This window comes from Caretta caretta, chromosome 4 (genome assembly GCF_965140235.1).
Source record: "Caretta caretta isolate rCarCar2 chromosome 4, rCarCar1.hap1, whole genome shotgun sequence".
NCBI lineage: Eukaryota > Metazoa > Chordata > Testudines > Cheloniidae > Caretta > Caretta caretta.
Window position 1 is genome coordinate 48,273,679 of NC_134209.1, and position 15,109 is coordinate 48,288,787.

The following is a 15,109-nucleotide window of genomic DNA, read 5'->3' on the forward strand; positions in this document are numbered from 1 at the left end:
ACTTTCTTTTCTATAGAGTATTGAACTAAACATTGTGCGGTGGTCAATGCATATGCCTAAAGGACTGTTTTTATTTTTCTGTCGCCAGCAAATTTAAACTGAAATTTTGGTTATCCTACATTATTTTAATTAATAACCGTAAGATTGAAAATATTGTTAAATGCCCAAGTTCTACTTTCCTTGGTCTCATTGACTTTCAGTGAGATTTAGGCTCCTAGGCACTTGAGTCATTTCTGAAAATGTTACCTGTTACAATAGCATCTAAGTGTAGCCAAACAAAACAGTTAAATTGAGGATCCAGAACAGTTCATGTCTCCTGCATTTGGTAAAATGTACCACTGGTTTTGGAGAAATTTTTAAGTGTACCCACCTTAGATGCATACACAAAAATATATATTTGTGATGTATCGGGACCATTAAGAATTCAATTTATTGATGTGTATGTTATATTATCATTGCATAGAAGACCATTGGTTGTAAGTTTTGTGATACTTCTGTAACTAGTAAGATCCATGATGTGCTGCTTTCTGTTTCTCAATGAGACAAGAGGACATATGACTAAATTCAACTTCAAGTGTTTTGATTAGAGACAAAAATCTATAGCATCTTAGCAGAATCCAATAATATATTTTTGCAATGATGCTATAAAATAGAGTGAACTGCATTTGCCATTATATCTGCAGTTGCAACTGTTTTATGAATAGAGGCCCTTTTTTGAGCTCCATGCTTTACTTTGGTTTGCTAAAACAATTAGGGGTGACTAAGGGATGCTCATATCAGAAAGATTTACAAATGCGGGCTTTTTTGCTTAATTATTTTTGGTGCCTCATTAGTTGATGAATCAAACACTTTTAACAAAAATCCCTTACTATATAAAAGATAATTGATAATTGGCCAGTTGTTGTTTATCCAAATAATTTAATGAACTAAACACGAGGAAAGCAAGAGAAAATTGGGGAAGGAAGTTTTTCTTATGGTTAAAACACAGAACTGCACCAGGAGATCTGTTTTTTATGCACTGTTCTACTGTAAAATTTCTTTGCAACTTTCAGGAAGTCACTTAACTGCTCTGTTGTCAGTTTCCCCAGTAGCAAATATGGATAATAAGAAAAATAATCCCTAAATCACAAAGCACTTTGGGATTTTTGGATTGAAGATGCTGTTGAAGAGACTGACCTTTGAAATGCTGAATGCCCTCTTCTGCCACTGATCTCAGACAGTCAACATTTACTGGAGCTAATAGTATTTGCTGAACCAAAGATTTGGCTAATTTAGGGCTCTCTCTGTTGTTAATTGCTCCTTTGTTCTGCAATAATATTGGTTATTCATAAGTAGAGCTGGCCAAAATCTTTTGGCTGAAACATTTTTCAGCGAAAAATGCATATCTGGTGACATGTTATGTGAATTCGTCTGTTTTGCTGAATTGTCAAAACAGTTTGAAATCTTTCAGTTTTTTTAATCTAATATTCAAAATCAGAATGAATCACTGTTTCAGGTTGAAATAAAGATTTTGTTTGACTCCAGATGAATTTCCCCCCATCTTTTTCAGGATTGCCAGCAAGCCAAAAAAAAAAAAAATTCACTCAGCTCTATTTATAAGTTTCTATAGGTTTCTAAATTTCCAAGTAGTTTGTGATCTGATAGCTACAACTATTTGCTTTTCATTATTAATCATTTGTGATGTGTGTGATTAGTCATATTACATTGTTCCTACTCCCTGACTGGATGACTTTGAAGTGAGAATATCAGATAGCAAATAATTAGAAATGAACAACAAAATACAGTTCTGGTACACATTCATGCAACTTTTGGTATTTGTGCTACCATCAGTCATCCAAAGACTTGTTTATAGCAAACAGGCATGATCACGCATAAGGCAATAAATCTAATTCAAAAAGCTTACTTTTGAATGTCTTCATGGACCTGTTCTCCCTCCTCTTCCCCCATTATTCAGGCAACCATAACATTTACCCACAGTTATCACGCTTTATTTCCATTTTCTTGAAATAGAAAATAGCCATAACTTGCAGGCAAACATTCTCTTTTTTTAAATGACAACTGTTGTGTTAGATTACAACGAAGCAAACCAGCTCCTGTTATGAAGTAATGTTTGCTTTGGAGATATAATTTTGTTTCCTTTTGTGCTAGTGAAAATTCCATTTAAAAGATTTACATGGAAACCAAGGTATAAGTACCTTTTTATATTACAGCAGTGTAAAAAAGGGCTTATTGGAAAGTGTTCAAGATGGTATTCAATAATACTATGGCAAAAGCCTGCAGATAGTTTCAGGAACATTTTAATTGGTGCTTCTCTCTACTGTTTTTTAACACTGGAAAGGGCATGAGATGATGATCTACTAAAAGCAGCTAACAAGGTACAGTTCTGTAGCTTTGATAGATTTGCATGGTTCCCAGCACAGATGATCAGTAAAACAGGCAGAAAATACAGGAAACTAGTCAAAATAAAGGCTAAATAAAAAAGCTTGCAAGAATAGCTTATTCTACAACTTCAGGAGGCATTTAGTTTCTTTGAATCCTAGTCTTAGTGAAAAATCTTGATTTTTTTTTTAAACTTGTCTGCTTATACATTTTAAGGTCAACTATGAAGGCTACAAGAATTGTTTTTTTTAAAAATCTGTTTAGTACAGATCAAATTGAAACTTATTCAGTCTAGCAGCAACTTCAGGAACCATGATCTTTCCCCTGTTCAGTGGAGGTGAATAGGAAAACTTCACAGGGTGAAATCAATCATGTTTGCCAAAAAACAAAATGGAAATATTTTTCCTTCTGTTTCATGTTGATTTCAGACTGAGAAACTTTGATTTTTTTATGCAAAGGGAGAAACTGTAGGGAAGAGCTTGAAATAAATTTCTACTGAAGTGAACTAACTTCAGAAGTGGGAGGTCTAAGTACCATGTATATTAAGCCTCAAAAATGTAATTGTTCATGATATAAAAAAAACATGTTTGGAACCTATGTTGAGAAGGGTAAGTTCAGAGGTAGACCAGTCAGAGGAGTGACTGACAGACTGAGTATCTTAAATCTTAGATTGCAGAAGCCAATAAGTCAGTGGTTCCAAAACATTTTTCTGCCTAGAATCCCTTTGGTATGTGATTGCATCCTGGACCGCTTTCATTTTTTATACATGAGTTTAACATTGTTATTCTAGAACCTATACACTTCACTTTCTATATTTTGGTTTCCTCTAAAGGGCGGTATTGCTTTCCTGTCTTGTAGAACAGTTGCAAGTCTTGACATCTATGGCAGAAAAAGTATTTCTAAACTCCACAGGGTGGGTGTAGTCCTGACTGGGCAGGTACTGGTATTTCTGGATTGCCCCTTGCCAGTGTGGGAATGTGTGCAAGGTCACACGGTGCAGAGGATGCCATTTTGAGAACAAAATGGCATCTTCCATGAAGCAAAAGTTCCAGTGTGTCCCAGCCCTGGATCAAGAGATCGAGCCCCTGCATAACTCATGGCAGAATCTCGGCGGTCCAGGGACCCCATTTTGGGAACCACTTCAGCAGGCAAACTAAATGTGGACACAGCACACCCACTTTTTGTGAAAGGGAAGAAACTAGGCCAAGAGGAAAAGGTATGGAGTTGTTCAGGCCTGTACACAAAGGAAACTCATAGAAGAACACATGATGCAGGAGCACCACGCAAAATATACTTTCTCTATTACAGAATAAACAACTGCAATTTCTACATGTGTTACATATGATATTCTTACAACATGTGTAGCTATAGGGTTTGATCCTGCAAACACATACTACCAGGTATGGTGCTTTCTACCATGATTTTTAGCTGCACTGAATAGTCAGCGCTATTCTCTGTAGTAAACTTGATCAAAATATATTGGCATATAATCCTGCTGCAAGACAATACAATCAATTCAGTTATAATGTATTACTATTAAAATCTTCTAAAATATGTTTTATTAAGAGTAAAAAAAACAAAAAAACAAAAGTGGTAAATTTTTTCTGCTTTATTTTGGATGAAAGCATTTTATAAACAGTGTTTCAGTAAGATACTTTAGCCCAATGTATAAACAAAGGTGGGTAGAAAGTACAGGAACTGGACTTGAGGCGCATTTGCACAAATATTTTGCATATTCAAATATTCCTTACCTGCAATTGGACTGCAATAGTGCTACTTGTTTGAGGAAGGATTAAATGCTGCTTCTAACTTCTGAAAAGATGGCGCAGGAATTCCAAACAAATGGATACATAATCCTCAGTGTGTTCTGGGTTTGTTTGTTTTTTTCCCCTCTTAGATTATCTTTGAAAGTATCCTAATTTCTTATAGAAGCTGTTCAATAGTTAAACAACATATTTTCTTAGTGTAATACGTAGCTCTATTCAAACTACTTTTAATGTCAGTGAACAACATGCACTACATTCTGCAGCTGTTTTATTCCACTTTTAATTTAGGAAGGAAAACTTATGTTCCCCAAGCTATGGCTCACTTTTCTTCTGAAGCATTATATTTCTGTGATTTATTGAGATATTAACATGGAAATGGTGATGTTAAACAATACTTTGAATAGCTATAAAAGTGTAGTGGGAATCATGATTTCATAAGAAAAAAAATTAGTTATGTAGGTAACATTATTGTATAATTTCCCATAGGATCTCTACATCAGACAAGATTTTATTATGTTCTAAAACAAAGTTGCTTGTGCTCACTTTAGATATAAAGTACTGCTGAATACAACAATTTCATAAGGCAGCTCACAGTACAAATAAAGACATCTGTTAATGGTACCATGAATAGTTATGAACTGTGGTGCTCAAATGGCTTTGCCAGCAAAGCATTGCCTCCTAATTTATTTTTATAGCAAATGGTTGCCTCATTTTTCATGGTTTGGTAGTTTGCGTTGAAATGTACCAATAACTTCCAATGCAATCGCTTCTACACAGCATATTTTATCATAGAACATAAGATGGAATTGCTAATGGTCTGTTGGTGGGTAGTCCTCTTGATCAGCAGTTTTGTATGAATCCTTATTTTATGATTTTAAAATTAATTTGAAAAATGGAACTTATTGCATTAAAATACAATAAGTCTGGCTTTATGGAGGATTTAATTTACTATCTGATTGTGTAATCCTGGTTGGAGCCAGATGAGAATGCTTTGGAATCATGCTATTTTCTCTTCCTGTATATTGTAGTTGAATTGGTGATTCTTCTGGGAAAGAGGCAAATTGTAGCATGCCAAAGTCTTGGAGTAGGTGGTGGTGGTGGCTTGCAAAGAGCAAAAGTCCTTACTGTAGAATTTTTCACATGTCACCTTGAAGAAAGAGGGAAATTAAGCTGGTAGTAAATAGTCATAACAAATTAGTCTCTGTCTATGCAAACTCTCCCAGTTTGTAACCAGTTAGTGAAATGGTTGGCTTGAAGCATGGCTTGTGTGCAATCACATCATGATTAATATACAGTAACTGTGACAGCTAAACTTGTTCTTCCTGGAGGTGTAGACAGGTACGTAGCTGTTTTCTTATAGTCCCATATAGACATTCAGAGAAAATATGGACTTCTAGGCAGCATGGTTGGTACAGATACTGTGACAAAGTTCCTGCTCTACCTTGGTGGGTCTTGCACTTATTGGCAGATTTGCTTGCCTTGGAGCTTCACGGCAGCCCTCAGCTTGGCTGTTTTTCTGAATTCACAGTCCAGGTCGACTCCTCCTGTGTCTGACCAGGAATTGGGAGGATTTGGGGCCCGCCCTCTACTCCGGGTTCCAGCCCAGGGCCCCGTGGAATGCAGCTGTCTAGAGTGCCTCCTGGAACAGCTGTGTGACAGCTACAACTCCCTGGGCTACTTCCCCATGGCCTCCTCCCAACACCTTCTTTATCCTCACCATAGGACCTTCCTCCTGGTGTCTGATAATGCTTGTACACCTCAGTCTTCCAACAGTCCACGTTCTCACTCTCAGCTCCTAGTGCCTCTTGCTCCCAGCTCCTCACACGCATACCACAAACTGAAATGAGCTCCTTTTTAAAAACCCAGCTGCCCTGATGAGCCTGCCTTAATTGATTCTAGCAGCTTCTTGATTGGCTGCAGGTGTTCTAATCAGCCTGTCTTAATTATCTCCAGAAGGTTCCTGATTGTTCTGGAACCTTCCCTGTTGGGAAACGGAACGTCTTTTGCTTGCTCCTCAGCTATCTGCTTTCTATTCTTTCCTAAAGCCCCCTGGCCTGGATTTTTCTTACTTTTTGCACCTGCCTTAGTCCCCCCCCCCTCCCCCCCGGCCGGGCCAGACGCTTTTTTTGTTTTCTTTTGATCTTTTGTTTTTTTTTTCCGTTTACGTGCTGTCGGCCCTCAGCTCGCCGCCAGCACCCGCCCCCCCCCCCCACGCCTGCTTTCGCGCGCAGCTATTTGCCTCAGCTGAGCCCCCGGAGGAGGGGGGGGAAGATTGCCAATTTTGCTGTCCAGAGAGGGGAGTGGAAACCCCCAGACCCAGCCATTTTGCTAGCAGCTCGGACTTTACAACATTCTCAGCATGGCGGAAGCCTTGGAACACAGCCAACACAGCTGGAGAAAAGATTTCAGAAGACAGGAGAAATAATCCAGGAGAGCTATAAATCATCGTGAAGGGGGCCGTAAGACTGAGTAATTTTCTGAATTATACTCTCGTGGAGGGGAGTTTGACTGTGGTTTACTTGCGTTTGTGGCGGCACAGGGGGTGTGGCGTGGAGACCCCCCCCCTCCCCGATCCATCGGTGCCGCTAACTCCCCACCCTTACTACAACTGTCACGGCCCCCCCCGCCATCTGTCCCTGCTGGCAACCTGCCATCTCCCTTCAGATCCAGCTATTCGCTTTGAACTTTGCCTTCCGGACCGGACATAACAGCCGACCACCCGAGACTCTTTGGACAAACGTGTGTGGGTCTGCACCCCCCCCCCCGGATTGCTTATCCCACAGCTTGCCCCTATTCCTGGACCCTGATTTTGTTTCCCCCCCCAGTCCAACCCCCTCGGCATTCCCCCACTCCCCCGCCTGCAGCACATAGGGAGGGGCGGCTGCTCCGCTTCTCCCCTCCCCCCTCCTCCTTCCGGTGTCTCCCTGTCTCTCCCTGCTCACAATGGCGGGGAATGAGAGGGGTGAGGCCGCCTCAACAAAACTAGTTGTCCCTCCCCCGTCACCACCCCTGCCCGACCCCCAAGGTCCCCCCCTCACCACTATTGTCAAGATACTTGCCACCCCCCCCCCCCCCGCAGCAGGAGGCACTGGGGCAATCGCTGCTGCTGCTGCACCCACCGCCCCCCCAGATTTTAGGAAACCCCCCCCCGGGTTGGCCGGAAGGGCCAGGGCGGGAGGAAAGGAAAGGGCCCCGCTAAAACCACTGAGTCCTCCATGGCAGAGGCTGCCCCCACCGCTGTGGCCTCTTCATCAACCGTGGCGCCCCTCCCTGCGTTTCCCTCCACCAGCTCTGCGATTGTCCCTCCCCCGGCCCCCAGGACGTATGCCCGGGCGGCAGCGGGCTCCCCCCTGCCTGCCGCCTCGTCATCTCGCCCCCCCCGCCTCTGCCACCATCACCAGCGGCCGGGGCCCTTTCCCCGCCTTGACCAGGAGGCACGGTGTCCGTTGCCTCCTGGTGCCCACCTCACCCCACGTGGAGTCATACGTGCAGGCGTTGGCGAAGGTGGTAGGACCCACGGCTATTGTGGCGGCCTCCAAGATGTATGGCAAGGTCGTTTTTTTCTTAGCTTCGGAGGATGCCGCCCAGGAGGCGGTGGAGAGGGGCCTGACGGTGGGGGGGTGTTTGTCCCCCTAGAACCGTTAGAAGACCTGGGCGTTCGCCTCATCCTTACCTCCGTTCCTCCCTTCTTACCCAATGCTGCCCTGTTACCCGCTCTCTCCACTCTGGGGAAACTTGTCTCTGTCATCAGCCCTCTCCCGTTGGGCTGCAAGGACCCCACCCTCCGTCACATTTTTTCGTTCCGCCGGCAAGTGCATCTTCTACCGCCGGCAGGGGCGCGTGACGAAGAGACGCTCGAGGGGTCTTTCCTAGTCCCCTACCAGGGAGCCCGCTATCGGGTCTTTTACTCTACTGGAGAGGCCCGGTGCTACCTCTGCCGCTCAGCGGGGCATGTCCGCAGAGACTGCCCTTTGGCCCGGGGGGGAGGGGTACCCGAAACCCCCGAGACCTGGCAGGACATCGGCCCCGTCGCTGCCGACGCCCCTGGCTGCCCGGCACCTGAAACCAACCCTCCTCCTACTCGACCCATCGCTGATCCCGTCCGTGCCCAAGAGATACCTTCCCTACAATGCCCGGGTGAGCAAGGGAGTTCCACCCTTGCTGGTACCAATCCAACAGAGCCCATGGAGGAGGGTGTGGCAAGGATATTACCGGGTATAGGAAAGGGCCTGCCCCAAGGAGAAACCCCGCCCCTCATGCTGCCTCACCGCTATCCCCCCCCCGAAACACCCTGAACCATCGCCTCCGCCCCCCGACACGACCCCTGCTAACCAACCCCCAGATGATGCTATGGAGGGCTGGACCCTAGTCCAGGGGAAGCGAGGCAAGGGGAAGGCTCAAGCTCCGCTGCATCCATCCGACGCGGAAGCCCCCCAGAAGACCAGGAAAGGGAGCACTGCTATCGAGTCTCCTGCCACGGCCACGAGCGAGATCCATCTGCTGGTGTCGGGAGGGGAAGACGGACTGGCATTGGAGGGCAGAATCCCCCCTCCACAGGAGACCCTCCCCTCTGAGACTTCTGAGGACGCCCCTTCTGCCTGGATACCACCCGAACCCCCCGCGGACCCCGAGGCGACCGTTGAGGCGGGCCCTAGAGGAGAGGCCCCCGGGGTGGCAGGAGCTGGCCTCTCCCCCGTGTACGCAGAGATTGAGGCCCTAGATTTGACCCCAGTCACCCAGGGAGGGGATGATCTGCTGCCGGCTGGCCTCGAGCTGGGCAACCTTACCCCAGCCTCCCTTTCCCCATGCTTCCTCCCCCTAATTGCCTTCCCAGGTGAACACCCTGCAGAAGGTGGTCCACCACCTGATGCCATGGCCGCTAAGACCACCATGGAGCCAGCGCCTAGCATTATTGGGAGCCCCCTCCCTTACCCCTTAACCCTTGACTCTGCTCAGGAGGCACTTTCCTTTAGCTGCTTGCCTCCTGAACCCCAGAGCCTTACCCCTGTCCCTGCCCCCAACCCTGTCCCTGCCCAAGTCCCCTCCTCCTGCAATGTTAATGCCGCCCCTGGGGTTATTTCCTTTCCGCCTTTCGCAGATTCCCCCCAGGGAGCAGTCTTTGCACTTTCTAGCCGTGACCCATTAGGAGTGGCAATTTTTCCCCTGCCATCCCCCTCCACCCCAAGGCGTGAAATGAATTTAATAACCCCAGACTGTCAGACGCCCCGTCGGTGGTCCGCACCCTGTCTACCCGCCTTAGCGGACCACGAAGCTGTATTAAGAGTCCCACCAGGGAACACCTCGGGAATTGTAACCCCACCCCCCATGAGCTGCGGCATGCACTACGGAAGTTCCTAGAGCACACCCGTGGCACCCGCAATAGGGCACAGCTGGCTCTTCAGCTATGGGGGGACTTTGATCAAATCCTCCAGGCCACAAGGGCCCTTATAAAGGAGGGCAGGGGGCAAGGAAGGCGTGGTGCTGCGACCTACAAGCGAGCCTGCAGCTTCTGACGCGATCTACTCACCCACGGGATGGGTCACGGGTTGCTGCGCAACCCTCCAGGGGCCCTGAACACTCCCGCCAACACGAAACCCCCACCCCCCCCAGCCCTCCCCATGACGCCTCTTATTATTGCGACCCTGAATACCAGAGGCTGTAGGATGGCTCTCCGCAGGTCCCAGGTGCTCTCTTACCTTCGTTAAGGGGGGTACTCTGTAGTTTTCCTGCAGGAGACCCATACGGACCCGGCCGCCGAGGACAGGTGGCGGCTGGAGTGGGGGCACGGGGTATACTTTAGCCACTTCGCGACCTGGCAAGCTGGAGTGGCGACCCTGTTCTCCCCCAACCTACGGCCTGAGGTGCTAGGGGTCAATGAGGCCGTGCCGGGCCACCTGCTGCATCTTCGAGTCCGTATGGAGGGGCTCGTGGTCAATCTTGTTAACATCTATGCCCCGCAAATGAGCTCCAGGCAGCCACAATTTTATCAGCGGGTGTCCAACTTTCTCGGCACCCTGGATTCGCACGAGTGCCTGGTCCTGGGAGGGGACTTTAACACCACCCTTGAGGAACGGGACCGCTCAGGGGCCGAACCGAGCCCGGCCGCCGCGAATATTCTCCAAGGGATAGTTGAACATCACTCCCTAGCGGACGTCTGGCGTGACCATCACCCAGATGACACCTCCACGTTCACCTTTGTCCGGGTGGAGGCCCATCCGTCACACCACTCTCGGTTGGACCGTATTTACTTATCCCGTTTCCATCTTTCACAGGCCCACTCCTCCGCCATTTGGCCGGCCCCATTCTCCGATCATCATTTAGTCACCGTAACGGTCTCCCTCCATGCAGAGAGACCGGGGCCGGCCTATTGGCACTTTAACAACAGCCTGTTGGAGGACGAGAGCTTCGTGATGTCCTTCCGGGAGTTTTGGCTGGCCTGACGAGAGCAGTGGCGTGCCTTTCCCTCAGTGCGGCGATGGTGGGATCTTGGGAAGGTGCGCGCCAAGCTCTTCTGCCGTGACTACACTCGGGGCACCAGCCGACGGCGAAATGCGGCGATAGAGCAGTTGGAACGGGAGGTCTTAGAGATGGAGAGGCGCCTGGCCGCCAACCCCGAGGACCCGTCCCTCTGCGGAGCGTGCCGGGAGAAGCGGGAGGAGCTCCGGGCCCTCGAGGACCACCGGGCCCGAGGTGCCTTCGTTCGATCCCGCATCCGCCTCCTTCGGGAGATGGACCGTGGCTCCCGCTTCTTCTATACCCTGGAGAAAATGAGGGGGGCCAAGAAACACGTCACCTGCCTTCTTGCGGAAGACGGCACCCCCCTCACGGATCCGGAGGAGATGTGTGGGAGGGCCCGTGACTTCTACACAAGCCTTTTCTCCCCGGATCCGACTGATCCTGGCGCTTGCGGGGTGCTCTGGGAGGAACTCCCCACGGTCAGCGTGGGCGACCGAGACCGACTAGAGCTGCCTCTCACCCTGGCCGAGTTCTCGGAAGCCCTCCGTCGCATGCCCACCAATAAATCTCCGGGCATGGACGGGCTGACCGTGGAGTTTTACCGCGCATTCTGGGACATCCTCGGCCCAGACCTAGTCACCGTCTGGGCTGAGTCCTTGCAGAGCGGGGTCCTCCCTCTGTCGTGCAGGCGAGCGGTGCTCGCCTTGCTGCCGAAGAAGGGGGACCTCCGCGATTTATGAAACTGGCGTCCCGTCTCACTCCTTAGCACGGATTACAAAATCGTAGCGAAAGCAATCTCGCTGCGGCTAGGGTCCGTGATGGTGGACGTGATCCACCCAGACCAGACCTATACTGTCCCGGGTCGCAGCATTTTTGACAACCTATTTCTAGTCCGAGACCTTTTGGAACTCGGGCGGAGAGATGGTCTGTCGTTCGCCCTCCTGTCTCTTGATCAGGAGAAGGCGTTCGATAGAGTAGACCATGGGTACCTCCTGAGCACTCTGCAGGCGTTCGGATTCGGACCTCAGTTTGTGAGTTTTCTCCGGGTGCTGTATGCCTCCGCGGAGTGTTTGGTTAGGCTCAACTGGACCCTGACTGAACCGGTCAGCTTCGGGCGAGGAGTGCAGCATGGGTGCCCCCTCTCGGGCCAGTTGTACGCTCTGGCGATCGAGCCCTTCCTTTGTCTCTTCCACAGGAGGTTAACGGGGTTGGTGCTGCAGGAGTCGGAGCTGCGGCTGGTCCTGTCTGCGTATGCCGATGACGTACTCCTCATGGTCCAGGACCCGGGCGACTTGGTGCGAGTGGAGGCATGCCAGGCCATCTATTCGACAGCCTCCTCCGCCCTAGTCAACTGGGTCAAGAGCTCTGGCTTGGCGGTGGGGGACTGGAGGTAGGTAAGCTCCCTCCCACCCGCGCTTCAGACCATCCGGTGGAGTGCGGGTCCACTGCTCTATCTCAGCGTTTACCTTTCCGCCACGCACCCTTCCCCGCCAGAGAACTGGCAAAATTTAGAGGGCGGGGTGATAGAGCGGATCCGGAAATGGACGAGGCTACTCCGATGTCTCTCCCTCCAAGGGAGAGCACTGGTGCTTAACCAACTAGTCCTGTCCACGCTCTGGTACCGGCTCAACACCCTGGCCCCGGCCCCGGGTTTCCTGACCCACCTCCGGAGATTGATTCTAGAGTTCTTCTGGTCAGGAATGCACTGGGCCCCTGTTGGAGTTCTTCATCTACCCCTGAAGGAAGGAGGGCAGGGCCTGAAGTGTCTGTACACTCAGATCCGCGTCTTCCGCCTCCAGGCCCTGCAGAGGCTTTTTTATAGTGCACGTAGTTCGGCGTGGAGCATACTGGTGCACGCCTTCCTGCGCCGCTTCCAAGGGCTTCGATACGACCGGCAGCTCTTTTATCTTTCTCCGAGGGGTTTTCCGCGAGACCTCTCCGGGCTGCCGGTCTTCTACCAGGACCTCCTCCGGACCTGGAAACTGTTTCTAACAACCAGGTCTGTGGCGGCCACCGTGGGAGCAGATCTCCTCACGGAGCCCCTGCTACACAACCCCCAGCTCCGTGTGCAGGTGGTGGAGTCCCACTCGGTGCGCCAGAGGTTGGTCCTGGCGGAAGTCACGAGGGTCGGAGACCTCCTGGACTACGACCGGAGAGACTGGCTCGATCCCCTGACCCTCGCTCGGCGCGTGGGGCTCTCCAGCCTCCGTACCTACCGGCACGTACTTCAAGAGGTGAAGGCCGCCTTGACCACAGCTGCTCGGGCTTATGTCAACCGAGCCTTGCGCGAGGGCGCACCCCGCCCATCCTCTACCTCAGGCCCGCCGGACCTTTCCATTGGGCCCCTACCCCGTACATCCCAACAAACCCCTCACCCTTTCACTGCAAACCGGCTGCATGAACTGCAGCCGGTCAGTTTTCAAATTGCACCACGGAAATATTTATACACACTCACGCTTCACACCCTTCACGCCCACACCCTGGTGTCCCGCCCCGATACAAAGTTGCAGGACCTCCTGCCACCTTTGGAGGGTGAGCAACCTCGATGGGCCAGCCTGTATTCCACCTTGGTCCCGAGGCCCGTTGGGGACATCAGTTGGCGGCTCCTTCACAGAGCTGTGAGCACGGGCGTGTTTCTGACACAGTTTACCCTCATCCCGGATACTTGCCCTTTTTGTAATGTGAGGGAAACCCTGGCGCACGTATATTTAGAGAGTGCCAGATTGCAGCCCCTTTTCTGGCTCCTCACAAATATTCTATTGCGCTTCTGGCTTCATTTCTCCCCTCACCTTTTTATCTATACACTTCCCATCCGTGGCCCCACAAAATCGCGGGATCTCCTGGTCTACCTCCTCCTAGCCTTGGCTAAAACAGCCATTTATAAAACCAGAGAGAGGAGGTTGGCCCATGAAACATCCTGCGATTGTAGGGCCTTTTTTCGATCCTCAGTACATTCACGTATCCGGGCGGAGTTCCTCTGGGCGGCGTCCACCGATTCTCTTGACACCTTCGAGGAGCAGTGGGCGCTGTCCAGGGTTCTCTGCTCGGTGACCCTGTCCGGTTCCCTCCGTCTGACCCTTTGATTGAGGGGAAGAGCGAGAGACGCCAGCCCCAGCCGTTGCCGCTGTGGATACCATAATTACTGTCATCTAGGAGGGGTCCTATAATACATGGGTGTCTACCTCCCGCACCTCTAAACCGCCCACCCCGCAGCCATGCCCATCTTGCTGGGCACTCTCAGGAGAGGGAGGATCGCTGACACTGGGCGTGGCACTAGGTAACTCGAGGGGGTGGAAGAAGGAAGTGTCGAGGAAGCCCCCCCGCTCTAGGCCACCAGGTAACTCAGGAGGGTGGAAGACTACGAGTGTCGAGGAAGCCCCCCCGCTCTGGGCCCAGGCTAGCCTGAACACTTCTCCCTCCTAAAAGCTGCTGTGTTATACCTTCTGTTTGCGTTGTTTTGTTGCATAGTTGTTTTGTTTCCTTTGGTAATTCTTGTAAGTGTTACCAATAAACTTCTTTTCTGTTTCAAAAAACCTTCCCTGTTACCTTACTCAGGAAAAAGGGACCTACTTAGCCTGGGGCTAATATATCTGCCTTCTATTACTCTCCTATAGCCATCTGGCCTGACCCTGTCACAATACATTAACACAGATGCCACCTTAGTGTTTTCTGAAAAAAGCTGCTGTGTGGAACAAAGTCTATCCTGTTTTGTTGTAACTAGGTCATCAGATGGTGTTGTGATCCAGTTATAATACAGGATTGAATTTATAGCACAGAAAAGTCTTTAGAGGCAAGTAGGGACCAGTAACTAACTTAATCATAGAGCATTGATCAAAATAAAATTCATGCCAACCTGCACACTTATTTTTAGTAGTTTGGGAAGAGCTAATTTGAATCCTTTGTTTCCAGAACGGAACCTAAAGTAAATCTCTCTGAATGAAGAAGCTCTTCATTTGATATGTCCAGTCTAACAAGGTGCACTGGAAATCTCACATGACATTCTTCCCAGATTTTAAAGCCAGCATTCAGATATGTTTACCAAACTTTGGGTACTCATCCACACATACAATGTGATCTTGCTGAGGTTTGCCCGTTGTTAATCCCAAAAGAGTTGTGGACCTCAGTGAAAGGTACTAAAATACAAGTGATACTGTTAACCACTAAAGCACCAAATCTGGTGTGCATCCAAGACACGTGAAGTTTCATGCAGCATCCTCTGAGACATCTGGTACATAACTGTAGCGCTATATATATATATATATATATATATTCTCCACTTGAATGGTTTTACATATACAGGGATACTCCTAGACTTTAAGCCCAGAAGGGACCATCATGACCATCTAGTCTGATCTGCTGCACATAGAAGGCCACAGAAACTCACACCCCCACTCCTCTAATAGAGCCATAACTTCTGACTGAGTTACTGAAATCCTTAAATCGTGATTTAAAGACTTCAAGTTACACAGAATCTACCATTTACACTAGGTTAAACAGCAAGCAGCCCA